The sequence below is a fragment of the Argiope bruennichi genome, chromosome 5 (assembly GCF_947563725.1).
Source record: "Argiope bruennichi chromosome 5, qqArgBrue1.1, whole genome shotgun sequence".
NCBI lineage: Eukaryota > Metazoa > Arthropoda > Arachnida > Araneae > Araneidae > Argiope > Argiope bruennichi.
This window is the reverse complement of record NC_079155.1, coordinates 25,874,312-25,888,568: the sequence shown is the minus strand read 5'-3', so window position 1 is coordinate 25,888,568 and position 14,257 is coordinate 25,874,312. Positions and strand designations below refer to the sequence as shown.

The 14,257-nt window shown below is 39.7% G+C and overlaps 43 non-coding genes across 43 annotated transcripts; all 43 read left to right on the top strand.

Annotated features, from left to right (window-relative positions):
* Positions 1-238: 238 nt before the first annotated feature.
* Trnaa-ugc (transfer RNA alanine (anticodon UGC)) lies at positions 239-310 on the top strand. The gene has a single exon. It is a non-coding gene; the product is annotated as a tRNA-Ala (tRNA).
* Positions 311-558: 248 nt separating this feature from the next.
* Trnaa-ugc (transfer RNA alanine (anticodon UGC)) lies at positions 559-630 on the top strand. Its single transcript has one exon. It is a non-coding gene; the product is annotated as a tRNA-Ala (tRNA).
* Positions 631-878: 248 nt separating this feature from the next.
* On the top strand, positions 879-950 carry Trnaa-ugc (transfer RNA alanine (anticodon UGC)). The gene has a single exon. It is a non-coding gene; the product is annotated as a tRNA-Ala (tRNA).
* Positions 951-1,198: 248 nt separating this feature from the next.
* Trnaa-ugc (transfer RNA alanine (anticodon UGC)) lies at positions 1,199-1,270 on the top strand. Its single transcript has one exon. It is a non-coding gene; the product is annotated as a tRNA-Ala (tRNA).
* A 248-nt stretch (positions 1,271-1,518) lies between these two features.
* Trnaa-ugc (transfer RNA alanine (anticodon UGC)) lies at positions 1,519-1,590 on the top strand. The gene has a single exon. It is a non-coding gene; the product is annotated as a tRNA-Ala (tRNA).
* A 248-nt stretch (positions 1,591-1,838) lies between these two features.
* On the top strand, positions 1,839-1,910 carry Trnaa-ugc (transfer RNA alanine (anticodon UGC)). Its single transcript has one exon. It is a non-coding gene; the product is annotated as a tRNA-Ala (tRNA).
* Positions 1,911-2,158: 248 nt separating this feature from the next.
* Trnaa-ugc (transfer RNA alanine (anticodon UGC)) lies at positions 2,159-2,230 on the top strand. Its single transcript has one exon. It is a non-coding gene; the product is annotated as a tRNA-Ala (tRNA).
* A 248-nt stretch (positions 2,231-2,478) lies between these two features.
* On the top strand, positions 2,479-2,550 carry Trnaa-ugc (transfer RNA alanine (anticodon UGC)). The gene has a single exon. It is a non-coding gene; the product is annotated as a tRNA-Ala (tRNA).
* Positions 2,551-2,798: 248 nt separating this feature from the next.
* Positions 2,799-2,870, top strand: Trnaa-ugc (transfer RNA alanine (anticodon UGC)). The gene has a single exon. It is a non-coding gene; the product is annotated as a tRNA-Ala (tRNA).
* Positions 2,871-3,437: 567 nt separating this feature from the next.
* Positions 3,438-3,509, top strand: Trnaa-ugc (transfer RNA alanine (anticodon UGC)). Its single transcript has one exon. It is a non-coding gene; the product is annotated as a tRNA-Ala (tRNA).
* Positions 3,510-3,757: 248 nt separating this feature from the next.
* Trnaa-ugc (transfer RNA alanine (anticodon UGC)) lies at positions 3,758-3,829 on the top strand. Its single transcript has one exon. It is a non-coding gene; the product is annotated as a tRNA-Ala (tRNA).
* Positions 3,830-4,077: 248 nt separating this feature from the next.
* On the top strand, positions 4,078-4,149 carry Trnaa-ugc (transfer RNA alanine (anticodon UGC)). The gene has a single exon. It is a non-coding gene; the product is annotated as a tRNA-Ala (tRNA).
* Positions 4,150-4,397: 248 nt separating this feature from the next.
* On the top strand, positions 4,398-4,469 carry Trnaa-ugc (transfer RNA alanine (anticodon UGC)). Its single transcript has one exon. It is a non-coding gene; the product is annotated as a tRNA-Ala (tRNA).
* A 248-nt stretch (positions 4,470-4,717) lies between these two features.
* Positions 4,718-4,789, top strand: Trnaa-ugc (transfer RNA alanine (anticodon UGC)). Its single transcript has one exon. It is a non-coding gene; the product is annotated as a tRNA-Ala (tRNA).
* A 248-nt stretch (positions 4,790-5,037) lies between these two features.
* On the top strand, positions 5,038-5,109 carry Trnaa-ugc (transfer RNA alanine (anticodon UGC)). The gene has a single exon. It is a non-coding gene; the product is annotated as a tRNA-Ala (tRNA).
* Positions 5,110-5,357: 248 nt separating this feature from the next.
* Trnaa-ugc (transfer RNA alanine (anticodon UGC)) lies at positions 5,358-5,429 on the top strand. The gene has a single exon. It is a non-coding gene; the product is annotated as a tRNA-Ala (tRNA).
* Positions 5,430-5,677: 248 nt separating this feature from the next.
* On the top strand, positions 5,678-5,749 carry Trnaa-ugc (transfer RNA alanine (anticodon UGC)). The gene has a single exon. It is a non-coding gene; the product is annotated as a tRNA-Ala (tRNA).
* A 248-nt stretch (positions 5,750-5,997) lies between these two features.
* Trnaa-ugc (transfer RNA alanine (anticodon UGC)) lies at positions 5,998-6,069 on the top strand. Its single transcript has one exon. It is a non-coding gene; the product is annotated as a tRNA-Ala (tRNA).
* A 247-nt stretch (positions 6,070-6,316) lies between these two features.
* Trnaa-ugc (transfer RNA alanine (anticodon UGC)) lies at positions 6,317-6,388 on the top strand. The gene has a single exon. It is a non-coding gene; the product is annotated as a tRNA-Ala (tRNA).
* Positions 6,389-6,636: 248 nt separating this feature from the next.
* Trnaa-ugc (transfer RNA alanine (anticodon UGC)) lies at positions 6,637-6,708 on the top strand. The gene has a single exon. It is a non-coding gene; the product is annotated as a tRNA-Ala (tRNA).
* A 248-nt stretch (positions 6,709-6,956) lies between these two features.
* On the top strand, positions 6,957-7,028 carry Trnaa-ugc (transfer RNA alanine (anticodon UGC)). Its single transcript has one exon. It is a non-coding gene; the product is annotated as a tRNA-Ala (tRNA).
* A 248-nt stretch (positions 7,029-7,276) lies between these two features.
* Positions 7,277-7,348, top strand: Trnaa-ugc (transfer RNA alanine (anticodon UGC)). Its single transcript has one exon. It is a non-coding gene; the product is annotated as a tRNA-Ala (tRNA).
* A 248-nt stretch (positions 7,349-7,596) lies between these two features.
* On the top strand, positions 7,597-7,668 carry Trnaa-ugc (transfer RNA alanine (anticodon UGC)). The gene has a single exon. It is a non-coding gene; the product is annotated as a tRNA-Ala (tRNA).
* A 248-nt stretch (positions 7,669-7,916) lies between these two features.
* Trnaa-ugc (transfer RNA alanine (anticodon UGC)) lies at positions 7,917-7,988 on the top strand. Its single transcript has one exon. It is a non-coding gene; the product is annotated as a tRNA-Ala (tRNA).
* A 248-nt stretch (positions 7,989-8,236) lies between these two features.
* Positions 8,237-8,308, top strand: Trnaa-ugc (transfer RNA alanine (anticodon UGC)). The gene has a single exon. It is a non-coding gene; the product is annotated as a tRNA-Ala (tRNA).
* Positions 8,309-8,556: 248 nt separating this feature from the next.
* Trnaa-ugc (transfer RNA alanine (anticodon UGC)) lies at positions 8,557-8,628 on the top strand. The gene has a single exon. It is a non-coding gene; the product is annotated as a tRNA-Ala (tRNA).
* Positions 8,629-8,876: 248 nt separating this feature from the next.
* Trnaa-ugc (transfer RNA alanine (anticodon UGC)) lies at positions 8,877-8,948 on the top strand. The gene has a single exon. It is a non-coding gene; the product is annotated as a tRNA-Ala (tRNA).
* Positions 8,949-9,196: 248 nt separating this feature from the next.
* Trnaa-ugc (transfer RNA alanine (anticodon UGC)) lies at positions 9,197-9,268 on the top strand. Its single transcript has one exon. It is a non-coding gene; the product is annotated as a tRNA-Ala (tRNA).
* Positions 9,269-9,516: 248 nt separating this feature from the next.
* On the top strand, positions 9,517-9,588 carry Trnaa-ugc (transfer RNA alanine (anticodon UGC)). Its single transcript has one exon. It is a non-coding gene; the product is annotated as a tRNA-Ala (tRNA).
* Positions 9,589-9,836: 248 nt separating this feature from the next.
* Positions 9,837-9,908, top strand: Trnaa-ugc (transfer RNA alanine (anticodon UGC)). The gene has a single exon. It is a non-coding gene; the product is annotated as a tRNA-Ala (tRNA).
* A 248-nt stretch (positions 9,909-10,156) lies between these two features.
* Trnaa-ugc (transfer RNA alanine (anticodon UGC)) lies at positions 10,157-10,228 on the top strand. The gene has a single exon. It is a non-coding gene; the product is annotated as a tRNA-Ala (tRNA).
* Positions 10,229-10,476: 248 nt separating this feature from the next.
* Positions 10,477-10,548, top strand: Trnaa-ugc (transfer RNA alanine (anticodon UGC)). The gene has a single exon. It is a non-coding gene; the product is annotated as a tRNA-Ala (tRNA).
* A 248-nt stretch (positions 10,549-10,796) lies between these two features.
* Trnaa-ugc (transfer RNA alanine (anticodon UGC)) lies at positions 10,797-10,868 on the top strand. Its single transcript has one exon. It is a non-coding gene; the product is annotated as a tRNA-Ala (tRNA).
* A 248-nt stretch (positions 10,869-11,116) lies between these two features.
* On the top strand, positions 11,117-11,188 carry Trnaa-ugc (transfer RNA alanine (anticodon UGC)). Its single transcript has one exon. It is a non-coding gene; the product is annotated as a tRNA-Ala (tRNA).
* Positions 11,189-11,436: 248 nt separating this feature from the next.
* Positions 11,437-11,508, top strand: Trnaa-ugc (transfer RNA alanine (anticodon UGC)). Its single transcript has one exon. It is a non-coding gene; the product is annotated as a tRNA-Ala (tRNA).
* A 248-nt stretch (positions 11,509-11,756) lies between these two features.
* On the top strand, positions 11,757-11,828 carry Trnaa-ugc (transfer RNA alanine (anticodon UGC)). Its single transcript has one exon. It is a non-coding gene; the product is annotated as a tRNA-Ala (tRNA).
* A 248-nt stretch (positions 11,829-12,076) lies between these two features.
* Trnaa-ugc (transfer RNA alanine (anticodon UGC)) lies at positions 12,077-12,148 on the top strand. Its single transcript has one exon. It is a non-coding gene; the product is annotated as a tRNA-Ala (tRNA).
* Positions 12,149-12,396: 248 nt separating this feature from the next.
* On the top strand, positions 12,397-12,468 carry Trnaa-ugc (transfer RNA alanine (anticodon UGC)). Its single transcript has one exon. It is a non-coding gene; the product is annotated as a tRNA-Ala (tRNA).
* Positions 12,469-12,716: 248 nt separating this feature from the next.
* Trnaa-ugc (transfer RNA alanine (anticodon UGC)) lies at positions 12,717-12,788 on the top strand. The gene has a single exon. It is a non-coding gene; the product is annotated as a tRNA-Ala (tRNA).
* Positions 12,789-13,036: 248 nt separating this feature from the next.
* Trnaa-ugc (transfer RNA alanine (anticodon UGC)) lies at positions 13,037-13,108 on the top strand. Its single transcript has one exon. It is a non-coding gene; the product is annotated as a tRNA-Ala (tRNA).
* Positions 13,109-13,356: 248 nt separating this feature from the next.
* Positions 13,357-13,428, top strand: Trnaa-ugc (transfer RNA alanine (anticodon UGC)). Its single transcript has one exon. It is a non-coding gene; the product is annotated as a tRNA-Ala (tRNA).
* A 248-nt stretch (positions 13,429-13,676) lies between these two features.
* On the top strand, positions 13,677-13,748 carry Trnaa-ugc (transfer RNA alanine (anticodon UGC)). The gene has a single exon. It is a non-coding gene; the product is annotated as a tRNA-Ala (tRNA).
* Positions 13,749-13,996: 248 nt separating this feature from the next.
* On the top strand, positions 13,997-14,068 carry Trnaa-ugc (transfer RNA alanine (anticodon UGC)). The gene has a single exon. It is a non-coding gene; the product is annotated as a tRNA-Ala (tRNA).
* The last annotated feature ends 189 nt before the right edge of the window (positions 14,069-14,257 follow it).

Sequence of the window (14,257 nt, the reverse complement as noted above, 5' to 3'; positions counted from 1 at the left end):
ATTTATTCTAGATATTTTGAAGAAAACGGATACACGTAATTTGTTGACGGTAGTATGATATAAATAACTATAACTTTCATTTAAAATATTTAGCTACTTGGGGATGAATATCAAGCAAAGCAGCATAATTTGTGTACCTTCTTTTTCTTCGGAGCCTGGTGGAATGTTAATGAAACCGCTCATCTTCCATCACGCGAGTTCGCATTAATCAGCTTCATAGAGAAGCATCTGACGTGTCGGGGGTGTAGCTCAGTGATAGAGCGTTCGCTTTGCATGTGAAAGGCCCGGGGTTCAATCCCCCGCACCTCCAAATTTTCTTCATTTATTCTAGATATTTTGAAGAAAACGGATACACGTAATTTGTTGACGGTAGTATGATATAAATAACTATAACTTTCATTTAAAATATTTAGCTACTTGGGGATGAATATCAAGCAAAGCGGCTCAATTTGTGTACCTTCTTTTCCTTCGGAGCCTGGTAGAATGTTAATGAAACCGCTCATCTTCCATCACGCGAGTTCGCATTAATCAGCTTCATAGAGAAGCACCTGACGTGTCGGGGGTGTAGCTCAGTGGTAGAGCGTTCGCTTTGCATGTGAAAGGCCCGGGGTTCAATCCCCCGCACCTCCAAATTTTCTTCATTTATTCTAGATATTTTGAAGAAAACGGATACACGTAATTTGTTGACGGTAGTATGATATAAATAACTATAACTTTCATTTAAAATATTTAGCTACTTGGGGATGAATATCAAGCAAAGCGGCTCAATTTGTGTACCTTCTTTTCCTTCGGAGCCTGGTAGAATGTTAATGAAACCGCTCATCTTCCATCACGCGAGTTCGCATTAATCAGCTTCATAGAGAAGCATCTGACGTGTCGGGGGTGTAGCTCAGTGATAGAGCGTTCGCTTTGCATGTGAAAGGCCCGGGGTTCAATCCCCCGCACCTCCAAATTTTCTTCATTTATTCTAGATATTTTGAAGAAAACGGATACACGTAATTTGTTGACGGTAGTATGATATAAATAACTATAACTTTCATTTAAAATATTTAGCTACTTGGGGATGAATATCAAGCAAAGCAGCATAATTTGTGTACCTTCTTTTTCTTCGGAGCCTGGTGGAATGTTAATGAAACCGCTCATCTTAGATCAAGCGAGTTCGCAATAATCAGCTTCATAGAGAAGCATCTGACGTGTCGGGGGTGTAGCTCAGTGATAGAGCGTTCGCTTTGCATGTGAAAGTCCCGGGGTTCAATCCCCCGCACCTCCAAATTTTCTTCATTTATTCTAGATATTTTGAAGAAAACGGATACACGTAATTTGTTGACGGTAGTATGATATAAATAACTATAACTTTCATTTAAAATATTTAGCTATTTGGGGAAAAATATCAAGCAAAGCGGCTCAATTTGTGTACCTTCTTTTCCTTCGGAGCCTGGTAGAATGTTAATGAAACCGCTCATCTTCCATCACGCGAGTTCGCATTAATCAGCTTCATAGAGAAGCATCTGACGTGTCGGGGGTGTAGCTCAGTGATAGAGCGTTCGCTTTGCATGTGAAAGGCCCGGGGTTCAATCCCCCGCACCTCCAAATTTTCTTCATTTATTCTAGATATTTTGAAGAAAACGGATACACGTAATTTGTTGACGGTAGTATGATATAAATAACTATAACTTTCATTTAAAATATTTAGCTACTTGGGGATGAATATCAAGCAAAGCAGCATAATTTGTGTACCTTCTTTTTCTTCGGAGCCTGGTGGAATGTTAATGAAACCGCTCATCTTAGATCAAGCGAGTTCGCAATAATCAGCTTCATAGAGAAGCATCTGACGTGTCGGGGGTGTAGCTCAGTGATAGAGCGTTCGCTTTGCATGTGAAAGTCCCGGGGTTCAATCCCCCGCACCTCCAAATTTTCTTCATTTATTCTAGATATTTTGAAGAAAACGGATACACGTAATTTGTTGACGGTAGTATGATATAAATAACTATAACTTTCATTTAAAATATTTAGCTACTTGGGGATGAATATCAAGCAAAGCAGCATAATTTGTGTACCTTCTTTTTCTTCGGAGCCTGGTGGAATGTTAATGAAACCGCTCATCTTAGATCAAGCGAGTTCGCATTAATCAGCTTCATAGAGAAGCATCTGACGTGTCGGGGGTGTAGCTCAGTGGTAGAGCGTTCGCTTTGCATGTGAAAGGCCCGGGGTTCAATCCCCCGCACCTCCAAATTTTCTTCATTTATTCTAGATATTTTGAAGAAAACGGATACACGTAATTTGTTGACGGTAGTATGATATAAATAACTATAACTTTCATTTAAAATATTTAGCTACTTGGGGATGAATATCAAGCAAAGCAGCATAATTTGTGTACCTTCTTTTTCTTCGGAGCCTGGTGGAATGTTAATGAAACCGCTCATCTTAGATCAAGCGAGTTCGCAATAATCAGCTTCATAGAGAAGCATCTGACGTGTCGGGGGTGTAGCTCAGTGATAGAGCGTTCGCTTTGCATGTGAAAGGCCCGGGGTTCAATCCCCCGCACCTCCAAATTTTCTTCATTTATTCTAGATATTTTGAAGAAAACGGATACACGTAATTTGTTGACGGTAGTATGATATAAATAACTATAACTTTCATTTAAAATATTTAGCTACTTGGGGATGAATATCAAGCAAAGCAGCATAATTTGTGTACCTTCTTTTTCTTCGGAGCCTGGTGGAATGTTAATGAAACCGCTCAGTTTAGATCAAGCGAGTTCGCAATAATCAGCTTCATAGAGAAGCATCTGACGTGTCGGGGGTGTAGCTCAGTGATAGAGCGTTCGCTTTGCATGTGAAAGTCCCGGGGTTCAATCCCCCGCACCTCCAAATTTTCTTCATTTATTCTAGATATTTTGAAGAAAACGGATACACGTAATTGGTTGACGGTAGTATTATATAAATAACTATAACTTTCATTTAAAATATTTAGCTACTTGGGGATGAATATCAAGCAAAGCAGCATAATTTGTGTACCTTCTTTTTCTTCGGAGCCTGGTGGAATGTTAATGAAACCGCTCATCTTAGATCAAGCGAGTTCGCAATAATCAGCTTCATAGAGAAGCATCTGACGTGTCGGGGTGTAGCTCAGTGATAGAGCGTTCGCTTTGCATGTGAAAGTCCCGGGGTTCAATCCCCCGCACCTCCAAATTTTCTTCATTTATTCTAGATATTTTGAAGAAAACGGATACACGTAATTTGTTGACGGTAGTATGATATAAATAACTATAACTTTCATTTAAAATATTTAGCTATTTGGGGAAAAATATCAAGCAAAGCGGCTCAATTTGTGTACCTTCTTTTCCTTCGGAGCCTGGTAGAATGTTAATGAAACCGCTCATCTTCCATCACGCGAGTTCGCATTAATCAGCTTCATAGAGAAGCATCTGACGTGTCGGGGGTGTAGCTCAGTGGTAGAGCGTTCGCTTTGCATGTGAAAGTCCCGGGGTTCAATCCCCCGCACCTCCAAATTTTCTTCATTTATTCTAGATATTTTGAAGAAAACGGATACACGTAATTTGTTGACGGTAGTATGATATAAATAACTATAACTTTCATTTAAAATATTTAGCTACTTGAGGATGAATATCAAGCAAAGCAGCATAATTTGTGTACCTTCTTTTTCTTCGGAGCCTGGTGGAATGTTAATGAAACCGCTCATCTTAGATCAAGCGAGTTCGCAATAATCAGCTTCATAGAGAAGCATCTGACGTGTCGGGGGTGTAGCTCAGTGGTAGAGCGTTCGCTTTGCATGTGAAAGTCCCGGGGTTCAATCCCCCGCACCTCCAAATTTTCTTCATTTATTCTAGATATTTTGAAGAAAACGGATACACGTAATTGGTTGACGGTAGTATGATATAAATAACTATAACTTTCATTTAAAATATTTAGCTACTTGGGGATGAATATCAAGCAAAGCAGCATAATTTGTGTACCTTCTTTTTCTTCGGAGCCTGGTGGAATGTTAATGAAACCGCTCATCTTAGATCAAGCGAGTTCGCAATAATCAGCTTCATAGAGAAGCATCTGACGTGTCGGGGGTGTAGCTCAGTGGTAGAGCGTTCGCTTTGCATGTGAAAGTCCCGGGGTTCAATCCCCCGCACCTCCAAATTTCCTTCATTTATTCTAGATATTTTGAAGAAAACGGATACACGTAATTGGTTGACGGTAGTATGATATAAATAACTATAACTTTCATTTAAAATATTTAGCTACTTGGGGATGAATATCAAGCAAAGCAACATAATTTGTGTACCTTCTTTTTCTTCGGAGCCTGGTGGAATGTTAATGAAACCGCTCATCTTAGATCAAGCGAGTTCGCAATAATCAGCTTCATAGAGAAGCATCTGACGTGTCGGGGGTGTAGCTCAGTGGTAGAGCGTTCGCTTTGCATGTGAAAGTCCCGGGGTTCAATCCCCCGCACCTCCAAATTTTCTTCATTTATTCTAGATATTTTGAAGAAAACGGATACACGTAATTGGTTGACGGTAGTATGATATAAATAACTATAACTTTCATTTAAAATATTTAGCTACTTGGGGATGAATATCAAGCAAAGCAGCATAATTTGTGTACCTTCTTTTTCTTCGGAGCCTGGTGGAATGTTAATGAAACCGCTCATCTTAGATCAAGCGAGTTCGCAATAATCAGCTTCATAGAGAAGCATCTGAGGTGTCGGGGGTGTAGCTCAGTGGTAGAGCGTTCGCTTTGCATGTGAAAGTCCCGGGGTTCAATCCCCCGCACCTCCAAATTTTCTTCATTTATTCTAGATATTTTGAAGAAAACGGATACACGTAATTGGTTGACGGTAGTATGATATAAATAACTATAACTTTCATTTAAAATATTTAGCTACTTGGGGATGAATATCAAGCAAAGCAGCATAATTTGTGTACCTTCTTTTTCTTCGGAGCCTGGTGGAATGTTAATGAAACCGCTCATCTTAGATCAAGCGAGTTCGCAATAATCAGCTTCATAGAGAAGCATCTGACGTGTCGGGGGTGTAGCTCAGTGATAGAGCGTTCGCTTTGCATGTGAAAGTCCCGGGGTTCAATCCCCCGCACCTCCAAATTTTCTTCATTTATTCTAGATATTTTGAAGAAAACGGATACACGTAATTGGTTGACGGTAGTATGATATAAATAACTATAACTTTCATTTAAAATATTTAGCTACTTGGGGATGAATATCAAGCAAAGCAGCATAATTTGTGTACCTTCTTTTTCTTCGGAGCCTGGTGGAATGTTAATGAAACCGCTCATCTTAGATCAAGCGAGTTCGCAATAATCAGCTTCATAGAGAAGCATCTGACGTGTCGGGGGTGTAGCTCAGTGATAGAGCGTTCGCTTTGCATGTGAAAGTCCCGGGGTTCAATCCCCCGCACCTCCAAATTTTCTTCATTTATTCTAGATATTTTGAAGAAAACGGATACACGTAATTGGTTGACGGTAGTATGATATAAATAACTATAACTTTCATTTAAAATATTTAGCTACTTGGGGATGAATATCAAGCAAAGCAGCATAATTTGTGTACCTTCTTTTTCTTCGGAGCCTGGTGGAATGTTAATGAAACCGCTCATCTTAGATCAAGCGAGTTCGCAATAATCAGCTTCATAGAGAAGCATCTGACGTGTCGGGGGTGTAGCTCAGTGATAGAGCGTTCGCTTTGCATGTGAAAGTCCCGGGGTTCAATCCCCCGCACCTCCAAATTTTCTTCATTTATTCTAGATATTTTGAAGAAAACGGATACACGTAATTGGTTGACGGTAGTATGATATAAATAACTATAACTTTCATTTAAAATATTTAGCTACTTGGGGATGAATATCAAGCAAAGCAGCATAATTTGTGTACCTTCTTTTTCTTCGGAGCCTGGTGGAATGTTAATGAAACCGCTCATCTTAGATCAAGCGAGTTCGCAATAATCAGCTTCATAGAGAAGCATCTGACGTGTCGGGGGTGTAGCTCAGTGATAGAGCGTTCGCTTTGCATGTGAAAGTCCCGGGGTTCAATCCCCCGCACCTCCAAATTTTCTTCATTTATTCTAGATATTTTGAAGAAAACGGATACACGTAATTGGTTGACGGTAGTATGATATAAATAACTATAACTTTCATTTAAAATATTTAGCTACTTGGGATGAATATCAAGCAAAGCAGCATAATTTGTGTACCTTCTTTTTCTTCGGAGCCTGGTGGAATGTTAATGAAACCGCTCATCTTAGATCAAGCGAGTTCGCAATAATCAGCTTCATAGAGAAGCATCTGACGTGTCGGGGGTGTAGCTCAGTGATAGAGCGTTCGCTTTGCATGTGAAAGTCCCGGGGTTCAATCCCCCGCACCTCCAAATTTTCTTCATTTATTCTAGATATTTTGAAGAAAACGGATACACGTAATTGGTTGACGGTAGTATGATATAAATAACTCTAACTTTCATTTAAAATATTTAGCTACTTGGGGATGAATATCAAGCAAAGCAGCATAATTTGTGTACCTTCTTTTTCTTCGGAGCCTGGTGGAATGTTAATGAAACCGCTCATCTTAGATCAAGCGAGTTCGCAATAATCAGCTTCATAGAGAAGCATCTGAGGTGTCGGGGGTGTAGCTCAGTGATAGAGCGTTCGCTTTGCATGTGAAAGTCCCGGGGTTCAATCCCCCGCACCTCCAAATTTTCTTCATTTATTCTAGATATTTTGAAGAAAACGGATACACGTAATTGGTTGACGGTAGTATGATATAAATAACTATAACTTTCATTTAAAATATTTAGCTACTTGGGGATGAATATCAAGCAAAGCAGCATAATTTGTGTACCTTCTTTTTCTTCGGAGCCTGGTGGAATGTTAATGAAACCGCTCATCTTAGATCAAGCGAGTTCGCAATAATCAGCTTCATAGAGAAGCATCTGAGGTGTCGGGGGTGTAGCTCAGTGATAGAGCGTTCGCTTTGCATGTGAAAGTCCCGGGGTTCAATCCCCCGCACCTCCAAATTTTCTTCATTTATTCTAGATATTTTGAAGAAAACGGATACACGTAATTGGTTGACGGTAGTATGATATAAATAACTATAACTTTCATTTAAAATATTTAGCTACTTGGGGATGAATATCAAGCAAAGCAGCATAATTTGTGTACCTTCTTTTTCTTCGGAGCCTGGTGGAATGTTAATGAAACCGCTCATCTTAGATCAAGCGAGTTCGCAATAATCAGCTTCATAGAGAAGCATCTGAGGTGTCGGGGGTGTAGCTCAGTGATAGAGCGTTCGCTTTGCATGTGAAAGTCCCGGGGTTCAATCCCCCGCACCTCCAAATTTTCTTCATTTATTCTAGATATTTTGAAGAAAACGGATACACGTAATTGGTTGACGGTAGTATGATATAAATAACTATAACTTTCATTTAAAATATTTAGCTACTTGGGGATGAATATCAAGCAAAGCAGCATAATTTGTGTACCTTCTTTTTCTTCGGAGCCTGGTGGAATGATAATGAAACCGCTCATCTTAGATCAAGCGAGTTCGCAATAATCAGCTTCATAGAGAAGCATCTGAGGTGTCGGGGGTGTAGCTCAGTGATAGAGCGTTCGCTTTGCATGTGAAAGTCCCGGGGTTCAATCCCCCGCACCTCCAAATTTTCTTCATTTATTCTAGATATTTTGAAGAAAACGGATACACGTAATTGGTTGACGGTAGTATGATATAAATAACTATAACTTTCATTTAAAATATTTAGCTACTAGGGGATGAATATCAAGCAAAGCAGCATAATTTGTGTACCTTCTTTTTCTTCGGAGCCTGGTGGAATGTTAATGAAACCGCTCATCTTAGATCAAGCGAGTTCGCAATAATCAGCTTCATAGAGAAGCATCTGAGGTGTCGGGGGTGTAGCTCAGTGATAGAGCGTTCGCTTTGCATGTGAAAGTCCCGGGGTTCAATCCCCCGCACCTCCAAATTTTCTTCATTTATTCTAGATATTTTGAAGAAAACGGATACACGTAATTGGTTGACGGTAGTATGATATAAATAACTATAACTTTCATTTAAAATATTTAGCTACTTGGGGATGAATATCAAGCAAAGCAGCATAATTTGTGTACCTTCTTTTTCTTCGGAGCCTGGTGGAATGTTAATGAAACCGCTCATCTTAGATCAAGCGAGTTCGCATTAATCAGCTTCATAGAGAAGCATCTGACGTGTCGGGGGTGTAGCTCAGTGATAGAGCGTTCGCTTTGCATGTGAAAGTCCCGGGGTTCAATCCCCCGCACCTCCAAATTTTCTTCATTTATTCTAGATATTTTGAAGAAAACGGATACACGTAATTGGTTGACGGTAGTATGATATAAATAACTATAACTTTCATTTAAAATATTTAGCTACTTGGGGATGAATATCAAGCAAAGCAGCATAATTTGTGTACCTTCTTTTTCTTCGGAGCCTGGTGGAATGTTAATGAAACCGCTCATCTTAGATCAAGCGAGTTCGCAATAATCAGCTTCATAGAGAAGCATCTGAGGTGTCGGGGGTGTAGCTCAGTGATAGAGCGTTCGCTTTGCATGTGAAAGTCCCGGGGTTCAATCCCCCGCACCTCCAAATTTTCTTCATTTATTCTAGATATTTTGAAGAAAACGGATACACGTAATTGGTTGACGGTAGTATGATATAAATAACTATAACTTTCATTTAAAATATTTAGCTACTTGGGGATGAATATCAAGCAAAGCAGCATAATTTGTGTACCTTCTTTTTCTTCGGAGCCTGGTGGAATGTTAATGAAACCGCTCATCTTAGATCAAGCGAGTTCGCAATAATCAGCTTCATAGAGAAGCATCTGAGGTGTCGGGGGTGTAGCTCAGTGATAGAGCGTTCGCTTTGCATGTGAAAGTCCCGGGGTTCAATCCCCCGCACCTCCAAATTTTCTTCATTTATTCTAGATATTTTGAAGAAAACGGATACACGTAATTGGTTGACGGTAGTATGATATAAATAACTATAACTTTCATTTAAAATATTTAGCTACTTGGGGATGAATATCAAGCAAAGCAGCATAATTTGTGTACCTTCTTTTTCTTCGGAGCCTGGTGGAATGTTAATGAAACCGCTCATCTTAGATCAAGCGAGTTCGCAATAATCAGCTTCATAGAGAAGCATCTGACGTGTCGGGGGTGTAGCTCAGTGATAGAGCGTTCGCTTTGCATGTGAAAGTCCCGGGGTTCAATCCCCCGCACCTCCAAATTTTCTTCATTTATTCTAGATATTTTGAAGAAAACGGATACACGTAATTGGTTGACGGTAGTATGATATAAATAACTCTAACTTTCATTTAAAATATTTAGCTACTTGGGGATGAATATCAAGCAAAGCAGCATAATTTGTGTACCTTCTTTTTCTTCGGAGCCTGGTGGAATGTTAATGAAACCGCTCATCTTAGATCAAGCGAGTTCGCAATAATCAGCTTCATAGAGAAGCATCTGACGTGTCGGGGGTGTAGCTCAGTGATAGAGCGTTCGCTTTGCATGTGAAAGTCCCGGGGTTCAATCCCCCGCACCTCCAAATTTTCTTCATTTATTCTAGATATTTTGAAGAAAACGGATACACGTAATTGGTTGACGGTAGTATGATATAAATAACTATAACTTTCATTTAAAATATTTAGCTACTTGGGGATGAATATCAAGCAAAGCAGCATAATTTGTGTACCTTCTTTTTCTTCGGAGCCTGGTGGAATGTTAATGAAACCGCTCATCTTAGATCAAGCGAGTTCGCAATAATCAGCTTCATAGAGAAGCATCTGAGGTGTCGGGGGTGTAGCTCAGTGATAGAGCGTTCGCTTTGCATGTGAAAGTCCCGGGGTTCAATCCCCCGCACCTCCAAATTTTCTTCATTTATTCTAGATATTTTGAAGAAAACGGATACACGTAATTGGTTGACGGTAGTATGATATAAATAACTATAACTTTCATTTAAAATATTTAGCTACTTGGGGATGAATATCAAGCAAAGCAGCATAATTTGTGTACCTTCTTTTTCTTCGGAGCCTGGTGGAATGTTAATGAAACCGCTCATCTTAGATCAAGCGAGTTCGCAATAATCAGCTTCATAGAGAAGCATCTGAGGTGTCGGGGGTGTAGCTCAGTGATAGAGCGTTCGCTTTGCATGTGAAAGTCCCGGGGTTCAATCCCCCGCACCTCCAAATTTTCTTCATTTATTCTAGATATTTTGAAGAAAACGGATACACGTAATTGGTTGACGGTAGTATGATATAAATAACTATAACTTTCATTTAAAATATTTAGCTACTTGGGGATGAATATCAAGCAAAGCAGCATAATTTGTGTACCTTCTTTTTCTTCGGAGCCTGGTGGAATGATAATGAAACCGCTCATCTTAGATCAAGCGAGTTCGCAATAATCAGCTTCATAGAGAAGCATCTGAGGTGTCGGGGGTGTAGCTCAGTGATAGAGCGTTCGCTTTGCATGTGAAAGTCCCGGGGTTCAATCCCCCGCACCTCCAAATTTTCTTCATTTATTCTAGATATTTTGAAGAAAACGGATACACGTAATTGGTTGACGGTAGTATGATATAAATAACTATAACTTTCATTTAAAATATTTAGCTACTAGGGGATGAATATCAAGCAAAGCAGCATAATTTGTGTACCTTCTTTTTCTTCGGAGCCTGGTGGAATGTTAATGAAACCGCTCATCTTAGATCAAGCGAGTTCGCAATAATCAGCTTCATAGAGAAGCATCTGAGGTGTCGGGGGTGTAGCTCAGTGATAGAGCGTTCGCTTTGCATGTGAAAGTCCCGGGGTTCAATCCCCCGCACCTCCAAATTTTCTTCATTTATTCTAGATATTTTGAAGAAAACGGATACACGTAATTGGTTGACGGTAGTATGATATAAATAACTATAACTTTCATTTAAAATATTTAGCTACTTGGGGATGAATATCAAGCAAAGCAGCATAATTTGTGTACCTTCTTTTTCTTCGGAGCCTGGTGGAATGTTAATGAAACCGCTCATCTTAGATCAAGCGAGTTCGCATTAATCAGCTTCATAGAGAAGCATCTGACGTGTCGGGGGTGTAGCTCAGTGATAGAGCGTTCGCTTTGCATGTGAAAGTCCCGGGGTTCAATCCCCCGCACCTCCAAATTTTCTTCATTTATTCTAGATATTTTGAAGAAAACGGATACACGTAATTGGTTGACGGTAGTATGATATAAATAACTATAACTTTCATTTAAAATATTTAGCTACTTGGGGATGAATATCAAGCAAAGCAGCATAATTTGTGTACCTTCTTTTTCTTCGGAGCCTGGTGGAATGTTAATGAAACCGCTCATCTTAGATCAAGCGAGTTCGCAATAATCAGCTTCATAGAGAAGCATCTGAGGTGTCGGGGGTGTAGCTCAGTGATAGAGCGTTCGCTTTGCATGTGAAAGTCCCGGGGTTCAATCCCCCGCACCTCCAAATTTTCTTCATTTATTCTAGATATTTTGAAGAAAACGGATACACGTAATTGGTTGACGGTAGTATGATATAAATAACTATAACTTTCATTTAAAATATTTAGCTACTTGGGGATGAATATCAAGCAAAGCAGCATAATTTGTGTACCTTCTTTTTCTTCGGAGCCTGGTGGAATGTTAATGAAACCGCTCATCTTAGATCAAGCGAGTTCGCAATAATCAGCTTCATAGAGAAGCATCTGAGGTGTCGGGGGTGTAGCTCAGTGATAGAGCGTTCGCTTTGCATGTGAAAGTCCCGGGGTTCAATCCCCCGCACCTCCAAATTTTCTTCATTTATTCTAGATATTTTGAAGAAAACGGATACACGTAATTGGTTGACGGTAGTATGATATAAATAACTATAACTTTCATTTAAAATATTTAGCTACTTGGGGATGAATATCAAGCAAAGCAGCATAATTTGTGTACCTTCTTTTTCTTCGGAGCCTGGTGGAATGTTAATGAAACCGCTCATCTTAGATCAAGCGAGTTCGCAATAATCAGCTTCATAGAGAAGCATCTGAGGTGTCGGGGGTGTAGCTCAGTGATAGAGCGTTCGCTTTGCATGTGAAAGTCCCGCGGTTCAATCCCCCGCACCTCCAAATTTTCTTCATTTATTCTAGATATTTTGAAGAAAACGGATACACGTAATTGGTTGACGGTAGTATGATATAAATAACTATAACTTTCATTTAAAATATTTAGCTACTTGGGGATGAATATCAAGCAAAGCAGCATAATTTGTGTACCTTCTTTTTCTTCGGAGCCTGGTGGAATGTTAATGAAACCGCTCATCTTAGATCAAGCGAGTTCGCAATAATCAGCTTCATAGAGAAGCATCTGAGGTGTCGGGGGTGTAGCTCAGTGATAGAGCGTTCGCTTTGCATGTGAAAGTCCCGCGGTTCAATCCCCCGCACCTCCAAATTTTCTTCATTTATTCTAGATATTTTGAAGAAAACGGATACACGTAATTGGTTGACGGTAGTATGATATAAATAACTATAACTTTCATTTAAAATATTTAGCTACTTGGGGATGAATATCAAGCAAAGCAGCATAATTTGTGTACCTTCTTTTTCTTCGGAGCCTGGTGGAATGTTAATGAAACCGCTCATCTTAGATCAAGCGAGTTCGCAATAATCAGCTTCATAGAGAAGCATCTGAGGTGTCGGGGGTGTAGCTCAGTGATAGAGCGTTCGCTTTGCATGTGAAAGTCCCGGGGTTCAATCCCCCGCACCTCCAAATTTTCTTCATTTATTCTAGATATTTTGAAGAAAACGGATACACGTAATTGGTTGACGGTAGTATGATATAAATAACTATAACTTTCATTTAAAATATTTAGCTACTTGGGGATGAATATCAAGCAAAGCAGCATAATTTGTGTACCTTCTTTTTCTTCGGAGCCTGGTGGAATGTTAATGAAACCGCTCATCTTAGATCAAGCGAGTTCGCAATAATCAGCTTCATAGAGAAGCATCTGAGGTGTCGGGGGTGTAGCTCAGTGATAGAGCGTTCGCTTTGCATGTGAAAGTCCCGGGGTTCAATCCCCCGCACCTCCAAATTTTCTTCATTTATTCTAGATATTTTGAAGAAAACGGATACACGTAATTGGTTGACGGTAGTATGATATAAATAACTATAACTTTCATTTAAAATATTTAGCTACTTGGGGATGAATATCAAGCAAAGCAGCATAATTTGTGTACCTTCTTTTTCTTCGGAGCCTGGTGGAATGTTAATGAAACCGCTCATCTTAGATCAAGCGAGTTCGCAATAATCAGCTTCATAGAGAAGCATCTGAGGTGTCGGGGGTGTAGCTCAGTGATAGAGCGTTCGCTTTGCATGTGAAAGTCCCGGGGTTCAATCCCCCGCACCTCCAAATTTTCTTCATTTATTCTAGATATTTTGAAGAAAACGGATACACGTAATTGGTTGACGGTAGTATGATATAAATAACTATAACTTTCATTTAAAATATTTAGCTACTTGGGGATGAATATCAAGCAAAGCAGCATAATTTGTGTACCTTCTTTTTCTTCGGAGCCTGGTGGAATGTTAATGAAACCGCTCATCTTAGATCAAGCGAGTTCGCAATAATCAGCTTCATAGAGAAGCATCTGAGGTGTCGGGGGTGTAGCTCAGTGATAGAGCGTTCGCTTTGCATGTGAAAGTCCCGGGGTTCAATCCCCCGCACCTCCAAATTTTCTTCATTTATTCTAGATATTTTGAAGAAAACGGATACACGTAATTGGTTGACGGTAGTATGATATAAATAACTATAACTTTCATTTAAAATATTTAGCTACTTGGGGATGAATATCAAGCAAAGCAGCATAATTTGTGTACCTTCTTTTTCTTCGGAGCCTGGTGGAATGTTAATGAAACCGCTCATCTTAGATCAAGCGAGTTCGCAATAATCAGCTTCATAGAGAAGCATCTGAGGTGTCGGGGGTGTAGCTCAGTGATAGAGCGTTCGCTTTGCATGTGAAAGTCCCGGGGTTCAATCCCCCGCACCTCCAAATTTTCTTCATTTATTCTAGATATTTTGAAGAAAACGGATACACGTAATTGGTTGACGGTAGTATGATATAAATAACTATAACTTTCATTTAAAATATTTAGCTACTTGGGGATGAATATCAAGCAAAGCAGCATAATTTGTGTACCTTCTTTTTCTTCGGAGCCTGGTGGAATGTTAATGAAACCGC